The sequence below is a fragment of the Monodelphis domestica genome, chromosome 2 (genome assembly GCF_027887165.1).
Source record: "Monodelphis domestica isolate mMonDom1 chromosome 2, mMonDom1.pri, whole genome shotgun sequence".
In the NCBI taxonomy this organism is placed as follows: Eukaryota; Metazoa; Chordata; class Mammalia; order Didelphimorphia; family Didelphidae; genus Monodelphis; species Monodelphis domestica.
This window is the reverse complement of record NC_077228.1, coordinates 181,921,667-181,938,950: the sequence shown is the minus strand read 5'-3', so window position 1 is coordinate 181,938,950 and position 17,284 is coordinate 181,921,667. Positions and strand designations below refer to the sequence as shown.

Sequence of the window (17,284 nt, the reverse complement as noted above, 5' to 3'; positions counted from 1 at the left end):
AATGATCCAGATTACAGCTTTCACTCAATCAGTAGAGGGATTGGGCCTATTAGTGGCCACTTCACTTATACATACCTGGGCTAGAGGGGAGATGTTTTCAAATTTTAAAAAAGTGGAAAGAATTAGAAAAGTGAAGATCCCAATCTCCTAAAATGTACAGAGACAGGCCATGGGCTACTCTTCAACTGTCATCAGCTAGCAAAATGTCATACACCTAGATCTAGAAGGGATCTTGGAGGCTGACTAAGAGCATATTTTAAATTGGAAAGGACCTTACTGGTTATCTAATCTAGTCCTCTTGTTTTTTCAGATGAGGGCATCAAGATTTAGGAAAGTGAAGTAATTAGTCCAAAGTCTTACAGTAGGGACTTAACTATTTTCTCTTGTACTAGTTCACTGTGCTCTCTCTCTCTCCCCCTCTCTCCACACTCTCTTCCTCTCCCCTGTCTCTCTCCCTCCATTTCTCTTATTCTTTTTCTTTACCCTTTCCTTTTTCCCTGTCTCTTCCCCTCCCTTTATATCTCTGCCCCTTCCTTTCTCTGTCTCTTCTGTCTGTCTTTCTGTGTCCCTCTGTCTCATTCTATTTCTTTGCCTTTTCCTTTCTCTCTGTCTCTTTCTATTAGTCCTTTCCTTTCACTGTCTCTGTCCCATTCTTTCTCTGACCTTTCCTTTCCCTTGTCTCTCTCTTCCTCTCCTTTTGTCTCTCTGCCCTTTCCTTTCTCTCTCTTTTCTGTCTCTCTCTTCCCGTCCCACTCTCTGGCTCTGTCTCCCCCCCTACCCCCCAATTATTCCCTCCTAGGTTACCATCCATCTTTCTATCTACCTTGCATCTACTTAATTGGATGTGACTGCTGTTTTGAGGGAATCCCTGCAGGTAGGTGGGGCTGTGCTGTAGTCCTTGGAGAGGAAGAGAAAGCATCTAAGACCCAAGCTAAGCATTCTGGGATTTGTAGTTTGGACTCATCTTGCTAGCTAAGAAATCCAGTGCAAAGTAGGTCAGGGCTCAAAACATCAGTTATGTTTGCACATACTGTCTCCACATTAAACTGTGCACTCCTTGAGAGCAGGGGCAACTTTTGTATTTCTTTGTATCTCCAGGGTCTAGTATAATGCCTGTTATATTAAAAAAATTTTTTTTAAATAAATGCTTGTTCATCCTCAGTTTTTAATTCTCATCTAATCTGGACCCTGGGCTGAACAGTTTTCCTAAAGCAGGCAGGAACCATTCTCTCAAAGCCAAACTTAGCATTAGGGGGCTCGGACCTGAAACTTGGCCTGTAGCCATTATTTGTTTTTTATTATAAATATATTTTATTTTACCAATTACATAAAATAACAAATTTCTACATAAGTTTCCTGAAGTTATAAGATTCAAATTGTCTCTGTCCCTCCTTCCCTCCCACTTCCTGGAGTTGGAAAGCAATTTGAGCTGTGTTATACATGTATGACCATGTAAAATTTATTTCCATTTTGATCATTTTTATAAGAGAATACTCATAAAACCAAAGCCCCTAAATAAAGTGAAAAATTGCATGCTTCGATCTGCATCAGACTCCAACAGTTCCTTCTCTGGAGGTGGTGAGCATTCTTTGTCCTAAGTCCCTCAGAATTGTCCTGGATCATTATATTGCTGGAGTAGCTAAGCCTGTCAAATTTGATCTTTCCACAATATTGCTGTCACTGTATATAATGTTCTCCTGGTTCTGCTTATTTCACTCTGCATCAGCGGATCTTTCCTGCTTTCTGAAATCGTCCTGCTCATCATTCCTCACAACACAATAGTATTCCATCACTACTATATACCATAATTTGTTTAGCCATTCCCCAATTGATGGATATCCTTTCAATTTCTTTGCCAACCTGTGACCATTAGTAACTCAGAAGGTGGTTAATACATTTTTCTTCCATTGAAATAATCATTTCCCCAAAGATTTGGGGACTGGAAGTGATTGTAGAAGCCATCTGGTTTATTCATTTTACAGATAAGGAAACTGAGGCCCAGGGAAGTTATGTGACTTAGCCAAAGTTATACACATAGGTTTTCTTTTCTTAAAAGCTGTTTCACTCTGTCTCCTTGTTGGTTCTTTCTCTCCTGTATTTGTTTTGTGATATTATTTTAATATTAGTTGGAGAGGATTCTCATGATGACTGAACTTCTCTGCTTTACAAGGCCATCTTGGCTCCGCCCCCAGAACAGTCCGCATTGGTTTTTAAGGCATGGAGATGACGTTTGAACCCAAGACCAAAAAACTCCCAAGCCAGGAACCTTTCTACTGTAATCATTTCAATCTCTCTACAGGGATATTTCCTAGATTTGAAGCTGTAGAAGAGTCAAAATCATCAAGTCAAACACCTTTATATTACAGATAAAGAAACTCCAGCCCAGAAAAATGAAGCAACTTGCTCCGTCCACTTCTTGATACAAGTAGTAATTAGCTCTAGGATTTGAAACTGGGTCCTGAGTCTCCAAATTCAATATTATTTTCCACTGCTTCTCTCTTACCAGTTAGCAGTTCAAACCCATAGAAGATTCATAGCTTTGGAATCAGACAACGTGGAACTGAATTAATTCCAGGATCTATTAGTTACTACTCTGTCTGGGCGATCCTAGGCATATGCCATCACTTCTCTCTGGGACTCAATTCTTCCTTTATAAAAGCAAGGGGCTGGATTAGATGACGTCCAAATTCCACGGCCCCAGGAAGTGGCCACTAGTTCAGATTTCTGTCCCACTGCCCTCTCTGGTTAGCAGCACCTCCACCCCTCGGCTAGACCCGAGAGAGGCTCCCCCTGCCTGCCCCCCCCCCCCCAAGGGAGAACTGGCTTCTTTCCTTCAGGAACTGAGGCATGCTGGCATGGCTGAGAATCACCAGCGGAGCACTCGCTGCTCGGGCTTCTCAAAGGGATCATAGAGCCTCCTGAATTACACGCTGCGGGGCCCCAGGGCCGAGTATAAATTACTCCTACACAGTCCCCTCGCCAGTGGACGGTGTGTGTGTGGGAATCCCCAAACGGACCCCGGGCAGCCCCAGTTCCTGCCCACCAGCGCGCAGAGCCCAGGAGGGAGGGCGAGGGCGGTCCAGGGTGCCGGGGAAGGGAACTGGGAGGAATGTGTGCGTCAGTGTGTGTGAGTGAGTGAGTGTGTGTCCCGGGAGGGAGGGGAGGGGAGGGTGAGAGCAACCCCGACAGAGAAGCCTTGTCCTGCTGCTCCAGGGCCTCTGCTTGTTTTCTTCCCAAGCTATTAATGTCGTTGCAGCTTCAAAAGCCGGCTGACCTTTAAATGCCCAGCCTCCCTCTCCTGCCAAAGGCACGGAAACGGCTTAATGGAAACTCGGCTCATAAATTATCAACTGGGCTCAAACGTCCACAGCTGTCGGGGCTGCAACAAAGCCGGCCTCATGCCCTCCCCTCCTCCCCTCTCCCTCCCCCCCCCCCCAGCTGCTCAGCTGCCACACCTGTGCCCGAGTGCCGCCGGGAGGGGGCAGGGATGAGAGGGACACCGAGAGGTGGACAAGGAGGAATGGGGATAGTGAGGAAGAAAGGGGCAAGGAAAGGAACAGTGAAAGAAATGGACAGGGACGGTGGGAAACAGAAGAGGTAGAGAAATGCGCGGAGAAGGAAACCTACATTGAAAGGGAAACCGACCGAAAAACACAACGGGAAATGTGAGAGAAACCAATATAAATCGAGAAACTAATAAAGAACACAAAGGGACGTTGTGGGGGGGGGCCCGGGGGGGAGCTAGGCAGACGGACTGACAGAATGGCGGATGGACGGACAGAGACAGATAACAGACGAGAATGAGCGGGAGTTAAGTCCCTAAACGTCTAGATCGATGATAGAAAGCTTCAGCTAGCTGGAGAGAGGGAGGAATTTTCCGTTGAAGGAGTGGAAACCTGCTTAACCGTTTGTGGCAAGCAATCCATCCCTACCTATTCACCACAGTCCCAGAGTCTCCCGAGGCCAGGTTTTAATTCCAACCTTGCTGGACTAACATGGGGGCATTCTAGCTCCCTCTCTCTGTCAGTCACCCAGACAGTGGTTGTAGTCTCTCAGTCCCATCCATACTGACCTGAGCTGGGGGATCCAAAGGAAAGCTTCCAGTCGATTCCCTTGCCTAACTTGCAATGTAACATTTTCTGCCCCATCCACAGCACAGGAAAGTCATGGAGAACAGGTTCAGACTCTGTCATGTGGTCAGTCTATTATTCCAGGAGGTGACTGATAATGACCCTCCCTCTAAATCCTTAAGCTTAAAGTAGGAAGAAACCAATTCAGTTTACCTCCTGCTCTTGGTACCTGAACAGAGAATATCTCAATTCAATTCAACAAACATTTGTTTAAGGGTTTATTGTGCCCAAGTTAAAATCTGTGATTTCATTAGTTTAGGGAGCAGTCCCGTTGAAAACTTCCTCTACTGACTATTCTGCACTTTAGTGACCTAGGACAGAGAAAAGCTAAGGGACTTGCCCAGGGTCATAAGGCTGGACTTGAACTCAGGTCTTCTTTCCCTGTAAGGACAGCACTCTCCCTCCCTACTCTGCCAAGCTGCTTTTATAGGTTGGGGTTAGAAAAGCAATCCATCAGTTAGTCAAAATCAATCAACAGGCACTTATTAAGCACTCCCTTTGTATGTCCTAGGCCCTGGAAATACAAAGCCCAAACTGAAACCATGCTTGCCCTCAGGGAGGGATCAGTCTACTAGATCACAGATTTAGAAGCTGTAGGAGGTCTTAGAAATCATCCAGGGCAAACCCATTTTTCTTAAAATCCCTTACTTTCTGTCTTAGTAACAATTCTAAGACAGAAGAGGAAGGGCTAGATAAATGGGGTTAAGTGACTTGCTCAGGGTCACACTGCTAGGAAGCTTCTGAGGTCAAATTAGAACCCAAGTCCTCCCAACTCAGGGTCTGGTGCTCTATTGACACTGTACCCCCAGATGCTCCTGCAAACCTCAAATTTTAAAAATGAAAACTCTGAGGTCTAGAGAAATCAAGTGACTTTCTCCAGATACTAAATGGTAGGGATACGATTCAAACCAGGTACTCTGACACTTGTTGCTAGATTGTTACCATATTTATCTGCCCTAAAGTATACTCAGCAACCAAGTGGCACAGTAGATAGAGTGCTGGGCCTGGAGTCGAGAAGACCTGAGTTCAAATCAGGTCTCAGCACTTACTATGTGACCCTGGGTAAATCACTTCGCCCTGTTTGCCTCTCGTCTGTCAAATGAGCTCGAGAAGGAAATGTCAAACCATTCCAGTATCTCTGCCAAGAAAACCCCAAATGGGATCAGACTGAAATGACTGAACAAAAGTACATCCAAGTTCCCAGGAGAATCTGATGTTGGAAACCAGATGAGAAGACAAAGAATCTTGGGGGGAAGTGGGGGAGGGCAGGGGAGAGAACAGAAAAAGCCCTTCTGTCTCTGAGCCTTCCCTCTACATTATTTAAGTCTCTTTGTTTTCATATCTTTCCATTCAAGGGATGCAAGGCAAAGTTTAAACTTTGTCTGAACATTTCACTTTCTGGGAGGTATTATCCTCTGGGGGTTTTGAAGCCTGATTAGGACACACCCAACTTCTCACAATCAAATGAGATAGCATGAGATTCGTCTTGCAAACCTTAAAATGCATATAAATGTTAGCTATTATTAATAATTGTTTATTATGAAATAGGTCGCTACCTTCAAAGGCAAGGAGATTTTCTAACATAAAATAAATGGTTTGCGTTTGTAAAAATCAATTTTTAAGAGTATTTTTCTCCCCTCTCCATATGTTGGACCCTAGTCACTCACTGCCTACCCAGTCCTGTTCCGAACCCCTAGAGGTTTCCCAGTTTATGCGATCACGTGATCGAGAAGCAAGAGAGGTCTTAAAGGGCAACTATCTAATCTGCCGTCCCTTCACTTCCTGGATGAGGAAACAGCTCAGATTGGCACAAAACTGCCATTCTCCTCCAAGTCCTCTGACTCCAGATTTAACACTCTTCCTTCTACTCCAGGTTGCCTCTCTGGAGGCGGTGAGCTAATTTGGGATCATCTCTCCAACACTCTCTCCTCCCATCTCACAATGCACACACCCAAACACACAGCCTTTGCCCAGACATTTAATCCAGGCACCTGGGAGAACAAAGATCAAAGCCATATACCGAAACCAGAAAGAGCCAGCAATCATCACCCACACACACCCCCTTCTCTTTTCCTCTTTCTTCTCCTCCTCTTCCTCCATCTTCTCCCCCCTCCTCCGGGCTGGTTGGCCCTTTCTGGGAGGTAGATGGGGAATCACCCAGCCTGTGGGAGCAAACTCAACTCACTCAGCCATTCTGTCCTAGAGCAAGGAGCAACCAAGCAGGCAGCTCAAGTTACACAGACATAGAGTTGGTTAGGCTCCAACCATGATCTCATCATGCCTGGGCCATGCTGAACAGCTCCTGCTGCTGGAGAAGAAGCTCCCCCCCTTCCCCCCCCATCGACAGACAGCCTTTTTGCTGCTCACGATGCAAGCAGAGCTCTTTGGTTATGGCCGAAGGTGAGCTGGGTCTGGGGGGGCTGAAGACCCTAACTCTGACTCTTCGTGCTAACTTTAAGACACTGGAGAAGTCAATTTGTCTTTCTGAACCACAATGGGGAAAAATGGGCTGATCTTTCTCTTTCAGCCCTAAGTCTCTAAGTCCTAAGTCCTCTCCTGTGAAAATTACAATTTGGTTGGAGACATTAGAGGCAGTAACTAGTGAAGGAAGAAGCGAGGGCCCCAATTCAGGGGTGAAGCGATAAGGGGAGCTCTTAAAGCACCTGACAGGTGTGAAGCCCAGAGACCTGGCCCCAGGATACCCAGGTGGTGAGGTGCTGAGCCCCCCCAGAGACTAGATCATAGAGATCAGAAGGAACTTCTAGTTCAGACCAACCCTCTCACTTTTAAAGATGAAGAAACTTAGATGTGGCTTGCCTAAAACAGTGTAAGGAATCTCAAGGGTGGGATTTGAACGGAGGTCCCCAGACTTCAGAACCAAGACTTTTTCTAATGACTGGGAAGGTCTAGAGAAGATGAGAACAACATAAATAAGCAAAAGTGGGAAAGAATTTTTAAGTGATTTGGCATGACGACAAGGAAAAAACAAAGGTCAACAAAACATGAACGGGAAGTTCTGAAGGGGAGCTATTTTAGGAGTGGGGAAGGATGGGTTTAGTTTTAGACTGGTGATAGAGGTGGGAGAAGGAAGAGAAACCCATAATCCTTGAGGGTAATGGTGCAAGGAAGACTCTGCCCTATCTGTCTCTGTCTGACTCTCAAAGTATACAGCAGTAGCCCAAGTCCCTCAAGCACTTTGCACCTATTCCTAGGGGCTGTGCCCAGCCTGATTTAGCAAATGCACAGGACAAGGAAACTGAGGCCGGAGATGAAGAAAATTTGGCCCAAGGACACACAGGAAGCTAAAGGTGACAGTGAGAGCAAGAACTCAGGTGTCTTAACTAGTCCAGTGATCTTTCTACCACACCATGAAGCCTGACACTCTAAGCCTTTTGATTTGGCTCTTTTGTCCTTATTTAGGGAAATAACTTCCCTGTTAACAAAAGGTAGGTGGCTAGCTTATCTAGCAGAGGCCCCAGATGGCAACAAGAGCATTACCATGGAGCCACTCTGTTTATAAAATCAGCCTCTTCTGAAAAGATGACTTCAGCTGCTAAGGAAATCAATGACATGGGACGGGAGCAGGGAACTTGAATGAAGCCTGTCTGTCCTCCTCTTAGTCCCTGACCAGCAAGTGAACAAGAAAATATCTATGGAGGGAAGCAGGAACAAGACCCTCCCTCCTCTCCTCCCCCGACTTGGACAAGCCAGGATACATCATCAGAAATTCCACTCACAAATGTCTGCCCTGGCTGGAACAGCAGATGGGTTAACTGTCACTTAGAGCATAAATCCCAGAGATTCCCACCAACACCCTCCCTCCCCAGAAATTGTATCTGCAAGGAAGCTCACCCTCAGGGGCAGCTGGGTGGCTCAGTGTATGGAGAGCTAGTCTGGAGATGGAAAGTTCTGAGATCAAATTCTGGCCTCAGACACTTCCTAGCTGGGTGACCTTGGGCAAGTCCCTTACCCCCATTGCCTAACCTTTACTGTTCTTCTGCCTTAGAACCAAAACACAGTATTGATTCTAAGATGGGAGATAAAGGTTAAAAAAGAAAAGCTCATTCTCTACAGATGGGAGGGGGTGTGGAGGCAGCCTACCAAGTTGCCCAAGTGACACACCTACCATATACATGTTTACACTCACAGCAAGATATATACATATATATTTATGTATGCAAATAATTTTGTATAGCAATCCATCCACAAGTATTTTATTAACCAGCTAAGCACTTCACTAGGCACCGGGGATATAAGTTAAAAGAATGAAACAATCTTAAGAAGCTTATGGTTTTTAAAAATCCTTATCGTCTGTCTTAGAATCTATACCTAGTATTGATTCCAAGATGGCAGAGCAGTTAGGGCTAGGTAATTGGGGTTGAGTGATTTGCCCAGGGTCACAGAGTCAGGAAGTGCCCAAGATCAGATCTGAACTCACGACCTCTGGAGAAACGTATCTTCTAATGCAATATTATTACACACCAATATATTTGTTCTCCCGTCTGTAACAACTTCCCTAATAACACCTTTATAGAGTCCGTAAAAGCTCACAAAGTACTTTCTTCCCAGTGCCATTGTGAGATTGGCAGTCCTAGTCATCTATACAGTTTATTAGCAGGACTGATTAATCATCTCGTCCAGCACCCTGGTTTTACAAAGAAGAGAGAGAGTTTAACTGTCTAAAGTCATGCTTTGTGGCAGAGCCAACTTTAAAAGGTTGGCCTCCCTAAAGACCTGGCACCTTTCCACTTTACCAGAGTTTATCTACACTAATAAATACTATCTCACCCCATTCATATACTTTCTCATTTATCACATATAACAGTATTCTATAATAATAATAACAAACCTTTATGTAAGGCTCCAAAGTTTGGCAGGTGCTTTAAATACTTTATCAGATATGGTCTTCCCAGCAACCCTGTGAGGTAGGAGTTATTGCTACCCCCATTTTATAGATGAAAAAACTGAGGGTGAGTCTGAGGTTGTGTCTGTCCACAACCAGTAAGTGTGAGGCATGATTTGAACTCAGATCTTTGGTAGTGCCACCTGGCTGCCCATTGACTCTCATATCCATCTATCCATCTATGTGCTCACAAATGAGCTCCTTCTCAGGAAAGGCAGTCTTTTGTGCACACTAAGACATCAAGGTATGAACCATAGTGAAGGAATCACCTTCGGGGGAGAGGGGTCTTCAGCAGAGGACTGCCCCCATAGCCACCCCACTGCCCCACAAGATACTGCTGGATTTGACTCTTCCTGGCAAACACCACCCAGCTCTCCTCTCTCTTCTCTACCTCTCCAATCCCAAAGTCCATAGTAGCTGCTTATATCACACTTTCCTGGAGCACCGGCCCCAGGGCACACACAGGCAGAGATTCTTGTTTGTGGCCCCATGCCTTGGGGAGAGGGTAAGCAGAAGGCAAGCTGGCAAACACTCATTTTGTCACCTCCAATGTGCTTTGCCCCTAGTAGGGGCTGCAGGATGCTTTCTGGATAGAGGTCTGATAGGGCACCCTTCAGGCAACTGTCCTAAACCGAGGCTTGTGGCAAAACTGGGCAAGGCCAAATAATCCTATTTATCTTTCCCCATCTGTGCACAAAAGGCTTTTATGACTTGTGCTCATAAAGTCAGGCTGACCTGGCAATAATAACCAGAACCAGGAAGTAGGGCATCAGGACCTCAAGGGCTTCCTGGATCCAAAGTACACACACCCACATCTAGTTTTCCTCAAGGGCTCAGGGCTCAGTGGACCCTACTGGCATCCAAAAGCCTTTGAGGAAAAGCTTCTGAGGACCCCAGCACTGAAGCAGGGGGAGCCCCCGATGGCTTAAATCAGGGGAGGCAAGAAGGAAGAGCACTGATCTGACCTGGCCAAGAAGGAAGAAGACAACTTGGAAGAGGAGCCACCCAAGCTCCAGCATGATGTATGGCTCATCTCCTGGGGCTGAGGCCATAATTAGCAACTGGTGACAAACTGTACCAACCCACTATAGACAACCTCCTTCTTTTTTCCCCTCTTCTCTCTCTCTCTCTGTTTCTCTGTCTGTCTTTCTGTCTTTCTGTCTCTCTGTCTCTGTCTCCCTCTCTCTGTCTCTTTCTCTCTGTCTCTCTGTTTCTCTATTTTTTTGTCTCTGTCTCTGTCTGTCTCTCTGTCTCTCTGTCTCTCTCTCTCACACACACACACACACACACACACACACACACACACACACACACACACACACACGAGGAAGGGAGGGGGCTGGATCACATACGGGCATTGTGATTCCTTCTCTCTTACACCATCAGGGTCCAGAGGAGAGGGCAACCACTCACTTCGGTCATGCATCAGTTCCTGACACCTTTGTGTTTCATTTCAGCCTTAGCCAGTACTTGAAGCAGTGTTTTATCTAACATCAGAGATGACAGAGGGATGCCTACCGTCCTCCATGATAAGAGGAAAAAGGACCAAGTGGCTTAGTGGATAGAGACCTAGACCTGATGTTGGGAGGACCTGGGTCCAAATTTGGCCCCAGATACATCCTAGCTGTGTGACAGGACAAGTCATTTAACCTCGATTGCCAAGCCCTTATAGCTCTTCTGATCTGGAACCAAAACTCACTATCTATTTTAAGACAGAAGGTAAAGGTTAAAAAAAAAGAGAGTAATTAGGGCAGGGGAGGTCAAGCTTTCTACTCACACCAGCTCTCAGCCCCCGGGGTGTTACCAATATCCATGGGCACTGCCCATGTGCATGGCACTTCTGTGTGTTTCTATCTCTTATTCTGGACGATAGGGAGGATAGAGAGTCAAAGGATTGGAGGGGGAGTCCAGAGAGTCAGATATGAGTTTGTTTCAACTAAGAGAAGGCAGAAGTAAAAAGGAAGCACTACTGTGACTATACTGATTGCCAAGACCTTCACTGGCACCCTGAAATAAAGCTCTTATCACCCCATCCTAGTTAGTCAGTTAGTCAACAAGGATTAAGCACTTAGTATGAGCCAGGCACTGTATTAAGTGTTCAGGATACAAAGCGAGAGAAAAAGACACTGCCCTCAAAAAGCTCATATTCTAATGGGAGAAACAACTTACAAATAAGTTGGTATCCACAAGCTACACGTAGAGGAGATGGGACATGATCTCAGACGGGAGGCAATTCGATTATAGTGGCTAGAATGCCAGGGCTGGAGTCAGTAAGACCTGAATTCACATCTGGTCTTATACACTTATTAGCTATGTGATCCTGGGGAAGTCACTAAACTCTGACTCAGTTTCCTCATCTCTAAAATGAAATACAGATGGAAACGGCAAGCCACTCCAGTTTTCTTTGCCAAAAAAAAAAAAAACCCAAATGGGATTGTGAAAAGTTGGATACAACTAAATAACACCAAAAACAAAATCTCAGAAGGAAGGCACTAGCAGCTGAAGAGACTGCATGGTGATAGGACTGGAGTTGAATCTTGAAGGAAGTGAAAAGGCAGAGATGACCTGAGAAAGCATTCCTCATTAGAGCTCTGTACTACATAAATAATTCACTATTAGCTGTACACCCCTCTTGCATGTGTCATCTTTAAAATTTTTACTACTAAAATGCAGCAACTGACCCAAACCTGGGATAAATGGCATAAGTTCTCCAATAATTTTCCCTCTGTTGGCGTGTCTCCTCCTTTAGACAGTAAGATCCTTGAAGCAAGGGGCCATTCTTATTACAGTCAACTGTCAATCAATCATCCACCAGTGATATATTTTTAAGCCTAGATTATTAAGAGTCACAGGCTAGTTTAGAAATTCATGGATTGATGTTGCCTCACTCCCACCCCCAAAGTAGGCTCTGATCCCCAGAAGGTGTTCAATAAATAATCACCAGCAAAGAGCCTACTAAACTGGCCTTAATATCAGTGTCTAGCATAAGAGATGAACCCAGATGCACTAAGGGCCCCACTATAGCTCCTTTTCTTGCCCAGAAGGCAGCGCTTGTGTCCCATTAAGATTAACTCCTTATCGGGGCAGCTGGGTGGCTCAGTGGATTGAGAACCAAGCCAAGAGATGGGAGGTCCTGAGTTCAAATATGGCCTCCGATACTTCCTAGCTGTGTGACCCTGGACAAGTCACTTAACCCCCACTGCCTAGGCCTTAGCACTCTTCTGCCTTGAAACCTATAAACAGTATTGATTCTAAGATGGAAGGTAAGGATTAAAAAAAAAAAAAAAGATTAACTCCTTCCATGGAGTAGGAATGAGGATGAAGAGTACTGAGCTTTAGAATAGCAATAATGGTGTGATGGGAAATACAATGTATTCAGAATGAGAGGATTTGGGTTTGAATCCTGGCTTTGCTACCTGTATAATCCTGGACAAGTGACAAGACCTCTGCTCCATTTCCTCAATCCACCCATCAATTGGCAAGGACTTATGAGACCCTTGCCAAGAGCCAGGTATAGAGGGATACAAAGACAAAATGAAGACATCTGCTGTTTTCTCTCCTGTATACAATAAGAGGGCTAGATGTGATGATGCCAAAGGTCTCTCCCAGCTCTCAGTCTCATGATCTTCTCCATCTCAACTGATGTGGATCGAATGGAGGATGTGGCAAGGTGATCACAGCCTCATCATGGGCTGAGAAGGTGAGAGATTGGCATGAGGATGGACACAGAGAGAAAGAACCACCAACAGCAGAGGTGGGAGAACAGACTCCAACGTAACCCCACCCTGGGGTGCTTAGATGAAGGCACTTTAAAAATAAAGGGAGATGACTGAAAAAAAAAAACATCATGTGAAGGGGGGTAAGGGAGGGTTGTTTGTTTTTGCTATTTCCTGCCAGGAACAGAAAGCAGAGATCTAATAATCAGGTTCCAATGTCGTGGAGGTCATAGCTGTGACCAATCTTCTCCCCTTCTCTATGACCCCCCCTTAGAAAGTCCCCCTCCCCAGGCTGGGCCACTAAAAACCCCTATTACAGTCCTGCAAGAAAAGGTGCTCAGAAAACGCATTTGTTACAAACATAGGAATGAGATGATGTGACTAATTTTTCCCAGGAGCCTTCCCTCCAAAGGATGCCAAACTAAAGGGTCTGAACCCTTAAGAGGGAAGTTTGAAAAACAACAAAAACCCCAGCAGGATTACAGGGACAGGGACATCCAGATGCTGCTGGCACCAATCCCACTGCCACATCTCAGCAAGCAGATCAGAGAGTGTGGAAAGAGGAGGAGCTGGCAACAGAGCCAGTCTGACCCATGCCACGTGTTGTGTGCTGGAGCCCTTTATCCCATGTGTGTACGTGGGCCCTTGCTTCGTGTGGCATCTCTTTTCTACCTGTGTACTTGAAGGAGATCAAGAAAAAGGGAACGAGAGAAACAGAGACTCAACCAGCAAACCCAACTTCCACCCTTGGCAACATCTGCCAGAACTGTGGCCAAAAAAACCTGCTGATCCCAGACTAGTCTCATTAGTCACTTAAGAACACATAAATAGATCACAGGGGAAAAAAATCATCCTCTCCCATGAGGGATGGCTCACTGTCCGTCATGTGTTTGTGTTAACATGTTCCCATCTGTATACAGGGACTGGAGTTTGCCTGTGTCTGTGTGTAACACACGCATGCCTCCCAGAGAAGGCTAAGCAAGCATCTCTCTGCCAGGTCAAAAAGTAGGGCCCACAAGGGAATAACCCTTCTTTACAGAACAGAAGTGATATTTCTGTGGAGCAGAAAGCAAACAAGCTTTGGGATGAGAAGAAAAACTGAGGCAGAAGGGAAGTCAAGAATATTGGATTTGGAACCTGGATTTAAATCTCAGCTTTGCTACTTAAAGGTCTCCTTTCTGACCTTAGCTAAATTACTTGGTCTCTCTGGCTGTTTCCTAATTTGTAAAATGAAAAGCATCAGGCTTGATCAGAGATTCTTAACTTAGACCTCCAAGAGGTCCATAAACAGATTTCAGGACATCCATGAACTTTGATGAGGAAAAAAAATTACACCTTTAATTTTCACCAACCTCAAACTGAAATGTAGTATTTCCTTCAATTACTTAAAGTGATAAATCATACCTGGTTTGTCAGGACCATGCATGATTCTGAGAAGAGGTCCTTGGGCTTGTGTCTATGACACAAAAATGGGGGCAAACCCCTGGATGAGGTGATCTTTAATTCTCAATTTTCCTAAATTTAGTCCTAAATTTAGTCTAAATCTTGATAAAGACTGAACATACTCAGGGTTTCCTTAGGCTGTGATTGCCCTAAGAAGCCAGTTCTTGGTTTCCTGTTGGGGTCACCAGAACCTGAGGTGGGAGAGAAGGTTATGATAAGTTAGGGTTTATGCCTCCCCTCAATATTTCTGTCTCTCCTTGGGAGACGGAAAGTGGCTCCAAGTGAATCTGGCAGGGATAGAAAGCGGCTATTCCTTGGAAATCACCAAATTTAGTGCCTTTATTCCTAAGAAAGTACCCTATTACTGAGCTTTCAGGGAAGGAAGGGAAGAGGGTAGAGAGACCCCAGGATGATGAAATCAAAAGCAGACTCACAGATTTGCACAGAGAAACACAGATACATATCAAAAAACATGGGGGGGGGCAGTACATAAGACTGCCCAGACACAACATCTGAGAATCCATTCTCTTTTTGGATTTTTTTTAATTTTTATTCTGAACTTAACAGACAACCAAAGAAAATGAACATTTTCATATTCACAATTGAACAGAAAAAGAAGCTGGTCTGTGAGGCTGAAGAGATCTATTCTTCATGGCTTGTTTTTCTTTTTTAATTATCATCTAGTCTACTAGATCTAGAGTCTACTCACCTGTGATTCTTTATGGCCTTCCTTCTGCTTTCTTCTCTGTATTTTTTAAAAGAGATACCCCAATGACTACTTTTCTTTTGATTGGCAACCCTATCCCTCTCCTCCTCCATCCTCCCAAACCCCACACTGGATAAAGAAAAGAAAAAACAAATCCTTGTAACTAAAAGAATCTATTTTTCACAACTGCATGAGTCAAGGGAATCTTCCTGGAGGAAGTGACATTTTTGAGGCAGCTAAGTGGTCAGTGGATAGAGCACTAGGCGTAGAGTTAAAAAGACCCTGGGGGAAATGAAGGAAGGGGATGAGATTCAGGGAGCCAGAGTTCAAGCTCTGACTTTGCTGCTTACTAGTTTTGTGGTTCTGGGGAAATCACATCACTTTGGTTTCCTCATCTACAAAATGGGAATAATAATAGCACTTAGCTTCCAGGGATGTTGGCAGGATCAAATGAGATAAGCTGTGAAAAGCACTTTGCTCCATGAATGCTAATTATGATGATGATTATAAGATATGTAAACATGTATGACCCAGATCAACTTGCCAACACCAGGAGGGGAAAGGGAAGGGAGGGAGGGAGATAAGTTCAATCATATAACTTGGGAAAACTTGTGTGGAAATTTGTTATTATGTGTAATTGGTTAATATATATAAATAAAATAAGATACATAACCAGAAGGGTCTATAAATGAAGTAACATGTATATATGTTGCTTCCCAAGAGAAGAAGGGCAGGAAGGCAGTCAGCTGATGGGATGGTGACCTCCCACATTTCCACAGTGTTGATCACTGTCCCTTGAAGAGTTATGGGGATGAAAGGGATCCTGGGAGGACAGGAATACCCTCTATGACATTCCTGACAAGGGATCAAGCATCTTCCAGTAGGCTTCCAATGAAGGGAAGTCTATACTTGTCCGAGGGGCACTGGGTAGCTCCGGAGATAGAGTGGAGCAGAGTCAGGAAGACTTGAGTTCAAATCAGATTCAGACTCTTACTAGCTGTGTGGTCCTGGGCAAGTCACTTAACTTTTGTTTTCCTTAATCCACTGGAGTAGGAAATGGCAAACCATTCCAGTATCTTTGCAAAGAAAACCTCATGTTCAGTATGGTCCATGGGGATGCAAAAAATTGGACACGGCTGAATAACAACATACCTGTCTTCAATGCAACCTAGTCTGCTTTAAAATGGTTTTAACCGATTGCACGTTGGCCTGTGGGAGGGGGGTAGGAAAGAACATGAATCAGGGAACCATGGAAACATTTTCTTAATAAAATAAAATAAAATAAAACAAAATAGTTCTAACTTCTAAGAAGGTTTTCCTGACACTTCAAATAGAAACTGGCTTTTCTCATCCACTCCTGCTCCTCCTTTTGCCTTCTGGGGCCAAGTAAGAAGAGTCTAATCCTTGAGACAGCCTTTTCAATACTTAAAGAAACCCAACATATTTCCTGTTTCCCCACTCAAAAAAGTCTTCTCAGGCTTAATTCCCTAGGAAGTTAGGTGGGAGCCAAGGGAAAGGACCTGAGTTCAAATCCTGCCTCAGCTACTTTGCAGGTTATGTGGCCCTGGGCAGGTTACCTAACCTTTGTCTGCCTCAGTTTCCTCAATGATAAAATGGGACCTCACAAGTTTTCAAAAGAGATAAATATATGGAAAGCCTTATGTAAACATTAATGTGCTATATAAATGTGAGTCATCATTATATCAACATGAGAAAAGAAAAACAGGAAACAACATTTAACAAGGAACCTTTTCCACCTCCTCCCAAAGCTGCCACTCACAGCATTACAATGCAGCTTCTAGGACACCTCTTCAAAAATGTCATTTCTTTCCTGTAATTGAGAATCCTATTACAAGCTAGCAGTAGGAAGCAAGTCTCCAAATCAAATTAGCCAGCAGCTGCTTAGCTCAGTTCATACAGAATATGCTGGCAAAGGCATACCAAGAAGAAGTAGGGGAGGAGGTTGGAGGGAGAGGGGATATATGGTCGCCCGGAGAGAAAACTCCCTCTAAGACCACCCAGAAGAGTCTATTTTCTAAAAAATTCAAGTTAGACCATTGTCACTCCTGCCCGCCATCCCCCTACAAAGAGGCTGAGACCTCGCTTGTCCGTCTAGCGCCATCATCTCCCTTGCACCAGTCAGCATCCATCTAAACTCAGAGCCTCCAAACAAGCTCACCCTTGATGAACTGAAGAATAAGCAGAAGAGTGTGTCAGCCTTTGGGGAACCCACTCCTACAGGCTCCCAACTAGACACTGAGCCTGTCCAGGCTTCCATTTCCTAATGTGTAAAATAGGGAGAAGAATCCTGGTACCAACAACCTGCCAGGGTTGTTTGGAGGAATGCACTCGGATCAATGTAAGGAGCAAGCCTATTATCTATCAT

The 17,284-nt window shown here is 44.8% G+C and overlaps 1 protein-coding gene across 9 annotated transcripts in view; it reads right to left on the bottom strand.

Moving 5' to 3' along the window:
* Positions 1-17,284, bottom strand: part of CUEDC1 (CUE domain containing 1) — a 133,570-nt gene that overhangs the window by 47,943 nt on the left and 68,343 nt on the right. The window contains exon 1 of one of the 9 annotated variants that reach the window (XM_056816511.1): positions 4,073-4,206. The exons of the other annotated variants lie outside the window; for them this stretch is intronic. The gene's annotated coding sequence lies outside the window, so the exon portion shown is untranslated. Of the gene's footprint in view, positions 1-4,072; positions 4,207-17,284 lie in introns of those variants that run through there. 9 annotated transcript variants of the gene reach the window in all.